Source organism: Schistocerca serialis, chromosome 4 (assembly GCF_023864345.2).
Source record: "Schistocerca serialis cubense isolate TAMUIC-IGC-003099 chromosome 4, iqSchSeri2.2, whole genome shotgun sequence".
NCBI lineage: Eukaryota > Metazoa > Arthropoda > Insecta > Orthoptera > Acrididae > Schistocerca > Schistocerca serialis.
Genome location: NC_064641.1, coordinates 862,985,569 through 863,000,369, shown reverse-complemented (window position 1 = coordinate 863,000,369; position 14,801 = coordinate 862,985,569).

The window sequence follows — 14,801 nt, the reverse complement described above, 5'->3', positions numbered from 1 at the left end:
TGGCCGCACATTCACCAGCCATGCTGCCATTGCCGCAGCGATTTTCCAGTGGTCAAAACAGACTCCTAAAGAAGCCTTCGCCGCTGCCATGGAATCATGGCGTCAGCGTTGTGAAAAATGTGTACGTCTGCAGGGCGATTACGTCGAGAAGTAATGCCAGTTTCATCGATTTCGGGTGAGTAGTTAATTAGAAAAAAAATCGGAGGCCTTAGAACTTGAATTCACCTCGTATTGGCCTAATGCGTACTGAAGAAAGAAGTTTTTCCTGTATCACTTGATGTGTCAAAATAAAAGTGGCTACGCATCAGATATCAAAGTCCCTGTTGGTATAATAGTTACCAAAAATTGCACTTTGATCCACAGGTAATGTCATTCTGGTGTAACTATTGATGATTATGGGAAAAAGAATGAATAATGACACATTTAGAGCTTGTTAATGTCATTAGTTCTCTTGTGTAGTTGGATACAGCTGAGGTGTTTCAATAGTTAGAAAGACCAGCATTCACATGTTTGTAACCATATTTACTTTGCTACCCAAATAAAGTAGGGAGTTATTTCACACACCATGTTAGTTACTTACAATTTTTCTAATGTGTTTCTATCTAAGACTGCCATGCCTTCATTGTTGCAATATATTCTTGAATCGAGGAAGTCGATAAACTGATTCTTTTTTCTTTGTCGTTGTAGATTGAGTTAATTGACAATGGTGATCATCAGAATAATTGTGTCACTCGGTCATTCTGGATAATTTTATTGGTAGTATACGTAAAAGATGATATAATGTGCTCAGCATACTAGAAAATGAAGCAGTTAACAATTCTAAGGGAAAAGACATATTAATGTGGACCCTTTTAACAGTGATCACTTGTGAAAGGTATAATGGTTTGGTGGTATCAGGATCAGCACCGAACACACTAAAAGACTTTTATTCTACCAGATTCACATATTATCATCTTAAATTCATTTGTGTTTGGATCCTCGTTTCTGGACTACCATACCCCAATCAAAATAAGTCTGTGTACCAAAGCTAGCACTTCTAATTGGTTTTTAGTGTATTCTTTATTTTCGTAATTCTATGCACTCTTGTATGTCAAGAACTGTCAAAACAGTAGTGCTATAGCTATATTAATGAAACCAAAGGAAGTAATTTGCTTGTACTGCAGAATCATGTAATTTAATTTGAGCAATGTCAATTTATATACGAAATGACATAAACACTGATAATGTCACAATGGCAATAACTTCCAACATTTTTCTGATAGATTGCTATTTAACATTATCAGTAAATGTGACTATAACAGAGCTGCCATACAACATTAAAGGCAGATAGTCTTGTACCGAAACGAAGTAAGGGAGAGGATGTTGTTATGGGTGGCAGGTATCCACTTTTTATAGCACACATGCATTAATAAGGTTCTTTATTTACATGAACTGGAAACTTTACTCAACTCGAAGAGAGTCCATGTGTTGTGCTACAAGCTCATTAGTAATAGTCATCTTGCAGACCGATGTAAAGTACAGTTTTGGCTGATGTAAACTAGTTCCGCTATAGTCACTAATCTGCTGGCTATGTACTGTTGTAGCCTGTGACAAACTAAACCCACTTTGCGAATAAACTGACAGATGCCAAACTGGATGAGTGAGGGAGGCTCTCCGGTCAGCAGCGGCGGTGGCCTAAATACATGCTGTCGAGAAAGATTTGGTGTGTGTGTGTGTGTGTGTGTGTGTGTGTGTGTGTGTGTGTGTGTGTGTGTGGTGGGGGGGGGGGGGGGGGGCGGCGGCGCCTTGTGATAGGCGTGCACCTACTAATCTACTAATCGATCTTCACACAGTCATCTTTGCCAACTGTAGTGCTGGCGACAGCTTACGCCAGCACACTCCCCCCTCCCGCCCCCCAAAATGCTGCACCATTGTCATGTAGGCAGGATAGGTTGCGAATGACAACAAGGAGGGAGGCAGGATGCTGGATGTAGAGATGAGCCGGAATCCTTGACTAGGGGGGAGGCGTACTCCCGACCTTACCCTGCTATCTGGCTTGGGGGAAACTGCTGCCTGGGCACACGTCCAGGCCTGAGGGCATGTCCTGGGCTGATGACGGGTCCATGGCCATTGGGCCCACGAGTGGGGATGTTGGGGGTGAGGACACATCATCCGTCTGCTCCTTGTGGGGTGCTCTGGTGGCTGCAAAGGCTATGCGGTCCCGTGATCCTGTGAATCTTGAGGGAACAAAAGCAGCAGAATCACAGGGCAAATGATACACACCAATTTGGTTTTGGTGGCAGCGATGCAAACCATCGGGACCTACAATCAAGTACATAAAAGAGCCAATGTGTTTATGGAGCACACCTCTTTGCCAGCTCCCATGGTTGCCATAAATCCTAGAAAGAACAAGATCGTGTTGCGCAAAGAGATACTTGGAGGCCATTGGTGGCACCGGATGCTGTGGTGGGTGGAACAAGTGAAGCAGCGTCCGATGGCGGCAGCCATGCAGAAGCTCTGCCGGTGATGGTCCATCTCGTGGATGGAAGCACTGGAGATGAGAAAGAGTTGCAGTGCCTGTTCCCATGTGTGGGTTGTGTGAAGCTTGGCCATCTGCTGTTTAAAAGTGCGCATGAAAGATTCTGCTTCTCCGTTGGACTGTGGGTGAAATGAAGCACTTGTTAGGTGATGAATGCCATTTTGTTGTGAAGTGAACTGAGGTCTGTCGTTCGAGACAAGTACTGCTGGCAAACCTTCTATGGAAAATATGGAGGCGAATGCTTGAATGGTTCTACGTGATTTGGTAGAAGCCATAGGCACCGCCAATGGGAACTTGCTAAAAGAATCTACACTATGAGCCAACAAGTGTTCCATAATGGTTGTGTAAAGTCTATGTGCACTCATTGCCATGGGGATTGAGTCTTAGGCTAGGCTGTGAATGTCTGTGGAGGAGCTGATAGGATGTACATGCATGCATGACACTGTGATGTCATCTGTTCAATATGGGCATTCATGCCCTGCCTAGCACGTTGCCGTTGTGCTAACAGTTTAGTTTGAAAAATTCCCCAATGTCCTTGGTGGAGCAATTGCAACACTTTGGGAATAAGCATAAGCATTTGTCAAGTATCATTTTGAACTAGAATCACACCCTACTGAACTGAAAGGTTACGTCGACATGCAAAATATTGGTGCACATCTGAGTTCTGGATACTGTTCAATGAACGAGGCCAAGACATGCAAATGTAATGCAACAAAATCTTGAGTTCTGGGTCTGCTTCTGTGGTCTGCAATTTTTCTGTAGTGCATGGGACAAGATTCCAGCAATTCAGAGTCCTGCGCATCGATATGGCAACAAGGTGCGACAGATATATCAAAATCAAGAGACTAGGCCAATCGGAAGATGAGACAGGGTGTCTACATTGGCATGTTTTGCGAAAGGTCTGTAAACAATTTCATACCGATACTGTGAAAGCAACAAAGCTCGATGTTGCAATTTTTGAGCAGTGCATGTAGAAACTGATGTCTACAGATGAAGCAGGAAGTACAAAGGCTTGTGATATGTCACTAAAAAGAACTTGCGACCACACAAATAGTGATGTAATTTGGTCACACCATACACAGTAGCGAGAGCCTCTTTTTGTATTTCAGAATAATTGCATTGAATTTGAATTGACCCTCTAACGGTGAGGTGGGGTTGGATCAGACCCCACCATCCAAATATCGATTTTTCGGGGTAAAATAAAAAATGAATAATGGGAAAAAGTTTTATTATCAATTAAACATATAATATTTGTTATAACAAAAAGTTTTTTTTATTTTTATAGTCAATAAGTAAGAATATAAAGTACGTTGGAAAAAAATAGGAACTTGATTACAAAAAAATACCTTAATAGAAATATTCTCTATAAAATTATTGAAAACATGGTAAAAATCAATAAATTCAGTCAACAACTAGGAACTTGAGTGCTTTAAAAATTCTAAAGATAGGATCTAAACGAGAAACATCTCTTAATAATTGTAGAAAATAATTATAGTGTCAGCAGCAGTTTTGATATATAAAGTTCTCAATAATAAATGTATAACGTTATCCTGGAAACGATCACATACAGCCCTGAAAATACATATTCGGCACAATTTATCACATCTCAGTTTCTTTACAGCCAGGGCATAATAACTTTATGCTCCCCACATATGGAACGATTACACTTACTACAAAAAGCATTCCCCTTCCTATCTTATTTTCTTTAGTGACTGTGCTTGGATAGGCTTGTCTAATTCGATTGGTTCTTTTTCTAGAAGTTTTCCAATAGACGAACGGAGCTCACGGGGAAGATGTGTGTTGTTCAAACTATTTTCCATAAGAGGTTTTGTCAAAGAGAGCGCAAGATTTTTGAGAAATTATATTCTCATGTCCTTTGAAAAGCTGTCCATTTAGCTATTGCTTTTGTAAATATTAAAACTATTTATAGCAGCGATGTCTAAAATAGCATAAAAGTACCGCATGGGCCATCTCGATTTTCTTTTTGTGGTCCTGCTGTGGCAAAGCATATCTAATACATTGACCCCTCCTTTAGTTAGATTGTAGAACTCCACAATTTCAGGCTTATTTGATTTTTCATTTATCTCTCCAGAGAAGTGCATAGACGATATCATTAAAACATTTTTATTTTTCTTTGGGGTAAATGACACCAAACTTTTGTCGTCCTGATACATAAATGTTGAAGAGCCTACTGGAGCGGAAAGCAGCATTGCTGGTGGTATTTGCGGTTTATTCCTCCTCAATGTACCTACAAATGTGAGTTTCTTTTGGAGGAGGGCGTCAGTCACCTTCAGTGAGGAGAACCAATTGTCCGCTGTAATGTTTCTATTAGAACCCCTGATAGATTCCGTTAGGCGCGAAACATACTGGGCAGGTAAAGGCAAATCTCCAGGTCTCCTCTTTATTCTGTTATCCTTGCCAGTGTATGGAATGCCACGCAAAAAATAGAATGTCCTTGTGTCGCATAGTGACATTATTTTCAACCCATATTTGTCGGGTTTTGAATGGACAGGCACCCTGAAACCTCAGTAGTCTCATCTACTGTGATATATTCAGATGGACTATAATTTTTTTTTCACTGTTAGATTCAAACATGTCCCACATTTCTCTGAAAGCCGCAAATTTGTCGTTGATTTTTCTGGCCTCTGGTGGCTTTATCATCGAAGCGGAGGTTTTCTAGAAGAAATGCAAACCTTTTCTTGCACATAGTGCAACAGAATACCGGAGGTCCATAGATTGCTAAGAACATCTCATCTACACTGAGCATAGAATTTTTTAGGACACCACTCATGAAGAGAAGGCCCATCAACCCTTTTATTTCAACACACTCTGGTGGTGAATGAAACCACTGGACCGTATTGTACTTTTGCCTAGATTTCTCGATTTCAAGATTTGTGTACAAAACAATTTTTTCTATAATTTTGGAATCTATAAATAAAAAAAATATTTCCAATTCACTAGTGACCCCCCTTGCTTCCCCACATGGACCAGGGAGATGAGTAATAATATTTGACGCTGGTGTCCTAGAAAATTTTCAATGAATGCGTTTGTTGGTCCATATTGAGCAAGCAGTAAGGGAAACAAAAGAAAAATTCGGAGTAGGTATTAAAATCCATAGAAAAGAAATAAAAACTTCGAGGTTCGCCGATGACATTGTAATTCTGTCAGAGACAGCAAAGGACTTGGAAGAGCAGTTGAACGGAATGGACAGTGTCTTGAAAGGAGGATATATGATGAACATCAACAAAAGCAAAACTAGGATAATGGAATGTAGTCACATTAAGTCGGGTGATGCTGAGGGAGTTAGATTAGGAAATGAGACACTTAAAGTAGTAAAGGAGTTTTGCTATTTGGGGAGCAAAATAACTGATGATGGTCGAAGTAGAGAAGATATAAAATGTAGACTGGCAATGGCAAGGAAAGCGTTTCTGAAGAAGAGAAATTTGTTAACATCGAGTATAAATTTAAGTGTCAGGAAGTCGTTTCTGAAAGTATTTGTATGGAGTGTAGCCATGTATGGAAGTGAAACATGGACGATAAATAGTTCGGACAAGAGGAGAATAGAAGCTTTCGAAATGTGGTGCTACAGAAGAATGCTGAAGATTAGATGGGTAGATCACATAACTAATGAGGAGGTATTGAATAGAATTGGGGAGGAGTTTGTGGCACAACTTGACGAGAAGAAGGGACCGGTTGGTAGGACATGTTCTGAGGCATCAAGGGATCACAAATTTAGCATTGGAGGGCAGCGTGGAGGGTAAAAATCATAGAGGGAGACCAAGAGATGAATACACTAAGCAGATTCAGAAGGATGTAGGTTGCAGTAGGTACTGGGAGATGAAGAAACTTGCACAGGATAGGGTAGCATGGAGAGCTGCATCAAACCAGTCTCAGGACTGAAGACCACAACAACAACATTGTCTCTAAGTCTTTACCTAGCTCAAAATTTCTCTCATCATCTACATCTGACTGAGAATTATCAAACTCTACTGCTCCTGCCGCACAATGAAATACATCATCCTCGTCATCAGTATTAAATAACACATCATCCTCAGTTTCTGAACAGTTTTCTGCATCGATATTGTCGCCATCCTCTGACTCAGCCTCGTGTTGGAGAAATTCGTTGTATATCTTCTCAGGAGTTCTAAGGAGTTGATGTGCCATTTTAGTAAGATACTAGAAGAGAAAGCAAAACTTAGATGTAATATAAACATCAATATTGGGTTGAATTCTCCCCACAAAAGAAACTAATAAGTGTGACGTAAACAGTAAGGTGCGGTCGGATCCAACCCGAGCGCAGGTAATGTAGGTTTCGGATAGAGAGTGTAGCTGCAGGTCACTCACCAGACTGACGTGGCCTCCTCGGCGTTCTTGGGACGACTGGCTGGTAGGGTAGCTGGAACCACAGCGCTCCCAGAAAAGTGAATAGGGAGTTGTAAACAAATCAGACTCACTGGGGTCGGATCCAACCCCAACCTTACCGTTAGAGGGTTAATGACTTTGAGGCAAAAGCAGTGAGTCTGTCTTGAGCACCAATTCTGTGCAAAAGCACAGAACTGATTCCGTAGGAGGAAATGTTGACTTGCAAAACTACTGGCTTGGCAGGGTCAAAACACATGTCACTAAGCAAAACATTTTTGAGTTCCTGAAGAGTGTCTTGACAGTCTTCAGTCCACACAAACGTTATATTTTTGCTGCACAAGTGATGCAATGGAGCAGCGATTTGAGTGGCGTCTGGTATGAACCAAATATAGTACGTCATCTTGCCTAGTATTTACTGCAGTTCTGACACATTGCGAGAAACAGGCAGATCACGGATTGCAAGCAAATGAGATTGGAGGGGGTGCACACCCTGTTTGTCACATGACCTAAGTACTGTAGTTCAGTTTGAAAAAAAGTAACACTTGTTCGAGACAACACGTGAGTGCTACTTTTGACAACATTCAAAAAAAGAGTATGCAAATTGGCAATGTGTTCCTCTAGTGTAAGACCTGAGACGACAATATCATCAAGGTGGTTTGAATAAAATGGCACTTTTGCAGTCAGCTGTTCCAAGTAATGTTGAAAAATGGTGGGTGTGGAAGTACTGCTGAAGGGCAAATCCTAAGTTTGTACTTACAACAAACACTTTCTGTGATTCCTCATCCAATGGAATTTGCAAGCACGTCTACCTTAGAAAAGTAACTACCTGCACCAAGTCTGTTCACGAGTTCCTCAGGGCGAGGTAACGGATAAGTGTCAATTACTGTCTATGGGTTGACTGTAGACTTGAAGTCAACACAAATGGGAATGCAACCAGAAGGGTTGGGCAACAAAACAGGGGAACTTGCCCATTGACTAGCTTGAATGGGACCAATTACTCCATTATCTTTCAATTCACTGGCTACTTTGTTTCCTAGAGCAATTGGAACGGAGCAGGCCCGGAAAAACTTAGGCCGTGCGTTGTCTTTCAATGTAACATGCGCTACAAAGTTATTAGCTTTTCCCATTCCTTCTGAAAATAGTTCAGGAAATTCTTTAACAGGGTGTATATGATCTGGGAAAAACGCGAGAATCTTTTACAATTCCAGGAATTTTTCATTGTTTTAGTTTTCGGTTATATTTTTGTAATTTTAACTGGTAAGAACCAATATCCTAACAAAGGATATTACCGTATCCTGGTACTGCAGAATAATACTGCAAAGGAAATATGCCATATACACAGTGTTCATACAAGTGTATGCCAACAGCAAAATGTCTCAATGGCTTTAGGAAGACTATGCATTGCTTCAGAACAACAAATTGGCTCTGATAAGCATGACACGTCGCAATTGTTTACATTAGATTTGTTTGAGCAGTTGCGAGCGAACTCGTGTGCGTGCACAGTTGAGAAGCGTATGCATAGTACCTTCTTCCACTTCTGACTACACAAGTGTGGCTGTTAGTTGTATAAGCAGCAAGCAGCCTGATGATACCTTGAAAAATTTTACTGGCACGCCCAAGCTGCCAGGTTCACACATGCGCAACAGGCCCAGATCTATGCGGCAGGGACAAATGTGCAGGTGGCAATTTATTCTTGGGGAAAAAACCTTTTTACACAAAAGCGCACGTTGATCTATTGATCATTCATGTGATTTTGAAACACATCCCTCTTGGTGTTTGAACACATTCTAAGTTTATTTCTGAATGCATCATAAGTTGATTTTTGAATGCGTGCTGCTGTACATGATGTGTCTGCCAGGAGAATCCCAGTCGCATCTAGCAATAAACTTTCCTGCAAACAAAAGGGGACAGGGCTATATGAGCTGACCAGAATAAAGCTGAATGGGTGAATGCCAATCGCTCTTCATATATGTGGTTGACTAGGTTTGCGAATGGTCAGCATTGTTATAATTACTAGTGATCCAGACTACCGGAGTGGAAATAAACAACTGACAGATAAGAAAGATTACATGTTATCTTCTCAGTATATCCAAGAAAATGAAATTTTGACAAAGTTTTTGGCCAGACCGCTACACTATTAAGGGCCGGTAGAACAGTCCCCGGCTAGCAGGCGCATAAGTTCTATTGTGGGAGTAGCGCGGAAAACACGTTGTATTAAGACGCAATAACGACTAAAGCTACGTTTTCCTAGCTGCGGGAATTTGTCACAGCATTCTGCGGAATACACTTGTGTCTTCCGCCATGTGATGCGGGTTGCAGGGTGCTGCGTGAAACGTTTTCCTAGGCGCATTGTGCGTCAGAACCTAAAAAATAGAACTCCTTTTTCTTTTTTTAGAATTTGGCAACTGCATCTGACATAGTGATATGAGAACTACCTCTTGACACCTTTTCTTTTTTTAACTCAATGAAAATTTTGTGCTATTGAAATAGATAAATGTCTAAGATTTTAAGAAAAGTTGATTTTTCACACTACTCGATATTTATCATGCCGTATCTCCTAATCTAAGTGTCGTACAACATAACTTTATAGTTGCCTTCAGTAGTATATGTCGATAATGTCCACAAAAGTTCTTGCCAATAGAGTCGGTAATAGTGAAGTAATAGATTCCAATGTATCATCTGACGCAGAACTTTTACCAAATCAATGTCCAAAAATGTGACAAACTTTTTCCCATTACATTTTTTGTGGGGGCGGGTGAAAGCGAGAAAAAGTTTCGGAAAGGTTTAAAATAATTTTTACAGTTTGTTGGAAGTCGGTGGGTGCTACAGTTTCTCCTAGACGAGAGCAGGTTCGTTGGTGGAACGCTGTTTTCTGCGCACTGCAAGGAGCCTTCTGCTAGGCCCAGGGCAGTGCACCGCGACAGTAGCAGTGGAGACAGTGAAGGCCAAACATGCAGCGCACTGCTCAAGCTAAAAACTGTTAATTTTGACACTACAAAAGTACAGGGAAGAGGAGGATGACTGTATGTTATTGGAAAGATTACTCAGGAAGCGCAATGTAGTGAGACAAATGTTCTTGCATCGTGAAGAAGGAGCATATAAAATTTTAGTTACAGAATAGTTTGCTTGACAATGTGGAGAAGTTTATGACACCTTTCAATTTCACACTCAACCAGTTTCATTATTTTCTTTCCTTACTTGAAGACAAACTGAAAAGTAATTCCTGTAACCGAGTGGCAAAATGGACATAATAAAAGACACCTACATCTACACCATACTCCACAAGCCACCTAACGGTGTGTGGCAGAGGGTACTTTTGGTACTACTATCTGATCCCTCCAACCCTGTCCCACTTGCGAATAGTTTTATTCATTTTTTCCGATTTCTGACCAAATTAAGTCTTTTTTTTCATTTGATTTTTCCACTCAGCGTCAGTCATATTCCACAAAATTTGCTTTTCAGAAACCAGTTCGGTAAGTTGCTCATTCTCTGAGGCAGAGATGCGGTCAGCCGTCATTTCTGGTGATTGTTTCTATAATTACTCTGTTAAAAATTGTCTGTTGTTGCCTATGCGCGCGAGAAAAACAGTAAAGCTGTCATTTCGCTGGTGCCCAGTTCGACTACTCCCGCTCCTCCGGCCAAGTAAATCGCTGCGACGTGCAGGACAGACTCCTCCCGAAGCACGCAAGTGTTTCTTGCAGGCGGAGCCCGCTGCAGCGCTGCGTTGTCTGCAACTGAGGAAAACGGTCTCGTATGATTGCATTGTGCGAGTGAGCAGCGGGGTCTCACACGCGTTTTACGCAGCACGCTGCAAGAAATTCCCGCAGCTAGGAAAACGCAGCTTAACCAGAGAATAAGTGCGGGATAACTAAACCGGTGATTGTGGCAGGGTTAGTGAAGTTAACTGGAGAATAAATTTTGACACTGGCAGGAATAGTTACAGAATTACTGACAACAAGATTGATTGTTAGAACGAGGAAGGAGAAGAAATGGGACATCACACAAATTATGGAAGAATATGACAATTCCAAATTTATACAAAAATTTCGTACCAGTACTTTTCTATCTCACAGTTGAGAAGCTGGCGCCTATGAATCAAATGTGAAACTGTTTCCTAACATAAAGCTTTTTGCTTGTAGTAGACTTTGCCATTTGATATTGGTACTTCATGAATTATATGACCATTTGTTCCAAAACAGTCTCGTTTATTTACTGTGAATTACAATTGCTGCAATATTAGACAGGCCTATTTTGTTTTATCTAGCAGACAGTGACAAAATACAGGTAATCAGCTCGAGAAACCACACCAGTCTGGGGTACTAATTGTATTAACAGCTCTTTCAGTATTAGGCAACGACATTTCGTTTTTTCATATAGCAAAACGTTTGACGAACTTTGATGAGGTAGTAGATTCTTCCGTAGAAAGGGAAGCACGTCGCGATAAGCCATAGTTTAGAAAGAAAGAAATGCTAGGACTTACGGATTGAAGAAATGAGCACTGTCTTGTTTGTCTCTTGTTGGTTGATTTGGTGGAAGAGACCTAACAACAAGGTCATCGGATTAGGCAATGAAGTCGGCTGTGCCCTTTCAAAGGAACCATTCCAGCATTTGTCTGAAGCGATTTAGGGAAATCGTGGAAAACCTAAATCAAGATAACTGGACACGGGATTGAACCGTCGTCCTTCCAAATACGAGTCCAGTATGCTAACCACTGCGCCATGGCCATTTGTCTCTTGTCTTTACTGGTTTTATGTGGCCGACTGGGAACAGGAGAGGCACCATGGGACATTTTAATTTCCACTGCCCTAAGTATAGTTTGATGGCATCCATTACAAAATAAACACGTTTGAATTCCACAGAGCGAAATACAGTGACGTGCGATAGAAGAATGCTGTATGAAGAGGCGTGGCACTGCACTTTGGAACACTTAAGACCAAATAACATGGCTTACATTTCCTCGCCCCCCCATGAACCATGGACCTTGCCGTTGGTGGGGAGGCTTGCGTGCCTCAGCGATACAGATGGCCGTACCGTAGGTGCAACCATAACGGAGGGGTATCTGTTGAGAGGCCAGACAAACATGTGGTTCCTGAAGAGGGGCAGCAGCCTTTTCAGTAGTTGCAGGGGCAACAGTCTGGATTATGGACTGATCTGGCCTTATAACATTAACCAAAACGGCCTTGCTGTGCTGGTACTGCGAACGGCTGAAAGCAAGGGGAAACTACAGCCGTAATTTTTCCCGAGGACATGCAGCTTTACTGTATGATTAAATGATGATGGCATCGTCTTGGGTAAAATATTCCGGAGGTAAAATAATCCCCCATTCTGATCTCCGGGCGGGGACTACTCAAGAGGACGTCGTTATCAGGAGAAAGAAAACTGGCATTCTACGGATCGGAGCGTGGAATGTCAGATCCCTTAATCGGGCAGGTAGGTTAGAAAATTTAAAAAGGGAAATGGATAGGTTAAAGTTAGATATAGTGGGAATTAGCGAAGTTCGGTGGCAGGAGGAACAAGACTTTTGGTCGGGTGATTACAGGGTTATAAATACAAAATCAAATAGGGGTAATGCAGGAGAAGGTTTAATAATGAATAAAAATATAGGAGTGCGGGTTAGCTACTACAAACAGCATAGTGAACGCATTATTGTGGCCAAGATAGACACAAAGCCCATGCCTACTACAGTAGTACAAGTTTATATGCCAACTAGCTCTGCAGATGATGAAGAAATTGATGAAATGTATGACGAGATAAAAGAAATTATTCTGGTAGTGAAGGGAGACGAAAATTTAATAGTCATGGGTGACTGGAATTCGTCAGTAGGAAAAGGGAGAGAAGGAAACATAGTAGGTGAATATGGATTGGGGGGAAGAAATGAAAGAGGAAGCCGCCTTGTAGAATTTTGCACAGAGCGTAACTTAATCATAGCTAACACTTGGTTCAAGAATCATGAAAGAAGGTTGTATACCTGGAAGAATCCTGGAGATACTAAAAGGTATCAGATAGATTACATAATGGTAAGACAGAGATCTAGGAACCAGGTTTTAAATTGTAAGACATTTCCAGGGGCAGATGTGGATTCTGACCACAATCTATTGGTTATGAACTGCAGATTGAAACTGAAGAAACTGCAAAAAGGCGGGAATTTAAGGAGATGGGACCTGGATAAACTGAAAGAACCAGAGGTTGTACAGAGTTTCAGGGAGAGCATAAGGGAACAATTGACAGGAATGGGGGAAAGAAATACAGTAGAAGAAGAATGGGTAGCTCTGAGGGATGAAGTAGTGAAGGCAGCAGAGGATCAAGTAGGTAAAAAGAGGAGGGCTAATAGAAATCCTTGGGTAACAGAAGAAATATTGAATTTAATTGATGAAAGGAGAAAATATAAAAATGCAGTAAATGAAGCAGGCAAAAAGGAATACAAACGTCTCAAAAATGAGATCGACAGGAAGTGCAAAATGGCTAAGCAGGGATGGCTAGAGGACAAATGTAAGGATGTAGAGGCTTGTCTTACTAGGGGTAAGATAGATACTGCCTACAGGAAAATTAAAGATACCTTTGGAGAGAAGAGAACCACTTGTATGAATATCAAAAGCTCAGATGGCAACCCAGTTCTAAGCAAAGAAGGGAAGGCAGAAAGGTGGAAGGAGTATATAGAGGGTTTATACAAGGGCGATGTACTTGAGGACAATATTATGGAAATGGAAGAGGATGTAGATGAAGATGAAATGGGAGATAAGATACTGCGTGAAGAGTTTCACAGAGCACTGAAAGACCTGAGTTGAAACAAGGCCCCGGGAGTAGACAACATTCCATTAGAACTACTGATGGCCTTGGGAGGGTCAGTCATGACAAAATTATACTATCTGGTGAGCAAGATGTATGAGACAGGCGAAATACCCACAGACTTCAAGAAGAATATAATAATTCCAATCCCAAAGAAAGCAGGTGTTGACAGATGTGAAAATTACCGAACTATCAGTTTAATAAGTCACAGCTGCAAAATACTAACGCGAATTCTTTACAGACGAATGGAAAAACTGGTAGAAGCGGACCTCAGGGAAGATCAGTTTGGATTCCGTAGAAATGTTGGAACACGTGAGGCAATACTAACCTTACGAGTTATCTTAGAAGAAAGATTAAGAAAAGGCAAACCTACGTTTCTAGCATTTGTAGACTTAGAGAAAGTTTTTGACAACGATAACTGGAATACTCTCTTTCAAATTCTGAAGGTGGCAGGGGTAAAATACAGGGAGCAAAAGGCTATTTACAATTTGTACAGAAACCAGATGGCAGTTATAAGAGTCGAGGGGCATGAAAGGGAAGCAGTGGTTGGGAAAGGAATGAGACAGGGTTGTAGCCTCTCCCCGATGTTATTCAATCTGTATATTGAGCAAGCAGTAAAAGAAACAAAAGAAAAATTCGGAGTAGGTATTAAAATCCATGGAGAAGAAATAAAAACTTTGAGGTTCGCCGATGACATTGTAATTCTGTCAGAGACAGCAAAGGACTTGGAAGAGCAGTTGAACGGAATGGACAGTGTCTTGAAAGGAGGATATAAGATGAATATCAACAAAAGCAAAACGAGGATAATGGAATGTAGTCAAATTAAATCGGGTGATGCTGAGGGGATTAGATTAGGAAATGAGACACTTAAAGTAGTAAAGGAGTTTTGCTATTTAGGGAGTAAAATAACTGATGATGGTCGAAGTAGAGAGGATATAAAATGTAGACTGGCAATGGCAAGGAAATCGTTTCTGAAGAAGAGAAATTGTTAACATCGAGTATAGATTTAAGTGTCAGGAAGTCGTTTCTGAAAGTATTTGTATGGAGTGTAGCCATGTATGGAAGTGAAACATGGACGATAACCAGTTTGGACAAGAAGAGAATAGAAGCTTTCGAAATGTGGTGCTACAGAAGA